The sequence below is a fragment of the Penaeus japonicus genome, unplaced genomic scaffold (genome assembly GCF_977035675.1).
Source record: "Penaeus japonicus unplaced genomic scaffold, GWHDUDI00000001_assembly GWHDUDI00000018, whole genome shotgun sequence".
NCBI lineage: Eukaryota > Metazoa > Arthropoda > Malacostraca > Decapoda > Penaeidae > Penaeus > Penaeus japonicus.
The window spans coordinates 37,123,382-37,125,735 of NW_028234420.1; positions in this window are offsets into that span (position 1 = coordinate 37,123,382).

Below are 2,354 nucleotides of genomic sequence, written 5' to 3' on the forward strand. Positions count from 1 at the left end.
TGTGTCGTGTGGTATGATGTATATAGATGGTATATATAGTATATATATGTATTATATATTGTATATACATTATGTATAGAGTGTATATATATTATTATTATATTAATTAGAGATGATTATATAATAGTCATATTTATAGTCGAATACATACACACACACACACACAGACACACACACCACACGCACAGCATTTTATTTATAGTATAGTATATATATTTATATAATATATATTTATATTATATATATATATGTATTATATTTACATATATTATATGTTATCATTTATATGTATATTTTTGTAATATATTATACATAGCTATAGTATATATATATATTTTATATATGCATGTATAGACTCTGATTATATGTATTATATATATTATTATTGTATATGAATGTATTATACTCTGATTATATGTGTGTATTATAACATTTTTAATGTTATAGAATATAATATATATGTATAATGTTTATTATGTTATATATCATATTATATATTATATATATATATTTTTACTATATATGATTATTCTATATTATATATATACAGATACATTTATATATATATCTTTGCATTATATTATTAAATGATATATTACATATATTGTATTATACCATATATCAGAGTTATATATGTTCATATATAGAATTATAATATTTTATTATAAATTAATATAATACAATATATATTTATTAATATATATTATTATATATATAATATATATATTACATTATATACATCTTATGTATATATCTCTGTTTATTTATATACATTTCTGTACATATGAATATTATAGTACTATATATATATAATGTTTATATAATTATACTCATTATATATATTATATATTTTATATACTGATATATATATTTTTTACTATATATATAATTACATTACATTTATATATAAGTACATTGATTATTACTTATATATTCATTAATAACATATATGTATCTACATATAATCAGAGTATATGTCATGCATATTAATATATATGTATATATAATAGGTATGTATATATATTTATGATATATATTGTATATATATAATATATATGTATATAATATAATTGATATATGTTATATATATATAGCATATATGGTAGTTTATATATACATATATATGTTAGTATTTATAAATCTTTATATATTATATATTTATGTATATATATATTATAAATATTGTGATGTGTGTATGTATGTGTGTATGTGTGTGTGTTGTGTATGTGTGTGTATATGTAGTATATTATACGTATATTAGATATGGTATTATTATGTATTTATTATATATTTTTTTTGTATTTATTTTGTTATATATATTATATATATATTATACTTTATTATATGATATATATCACATCACACACACACCCTACACACACACACCACTGACACCAAACCGCTCACACCACACTATCGATTCATATTATTATATATTATTTTATATATGTATATATCTATTTATATATATATATATATATATTACCCTATTTCTTCCTCTTCCTGTCTCTGTGTTTTTCTCGTTCTTTCTTCCTTTTTGATTATTTTCTTTTCTCTTGTCTCTCTTCTATTAGATCTCTCTCTCTCTTACTCATTCTCTCTCTCTCTCTATTTCTCTCTCTCTCTCTTTTGCTCTCTTCTCTCGCTCTCTCTTTCTTCGTCTCTCTCTGTCTCTTCTCTCTCTCTCTATTCTATCTCTCTCTCTCTCTCTCTCTCTCTATCTTTGTGATTTAATTCAAACGCGTATGGAGTATTTCAGTGCATGTTTATATGACTCTCTTTTACATCAAAAATATAGTATTTCTAATTTATTTCGCCAATCCTCCGACATGCGCACACCTAAGTACTTAAATAGCTGGACAAGAGACCGTATACGCAAAGATTATGTTCTAGTTAAAGGATCAGAAAAAAGAAGAATTAAACAAAGAAAAAATGATCAACATTATAGGCTTCTGCACTATGCAAGCTGAGGTCGAAACGCGTTTCGTTATTACACTCGTCTTGATAGTTGGATGCATCAAACAAGATTCCTGGTGCGCCGTCGTTCGCCGGTTTCCTTGATCCTCACTCCTCGTTACGGACTGTTCTCAACTTCTTCCTTCTCGGTTCATTGTCCGTGGGAGCAATTCTCACCGGTGCAGGTATCGCCCCAGTGCCTTTTCTCTTTTCTTTTTTTTTTGTCACCAACATCTTAGAAAGGACCTCCTCTGGGCAGCCAATTGTGCCCGAGGTTAGGTCGGCCAGAGTCACAGAACCTTCGTATCCCCGCACAGCCTCGGCGGGATTGTCGGACATCGCCACGAAACAATCCGCGATTTCATGGCTTTTGAATGTCTTTACTCGGTAACCTGACG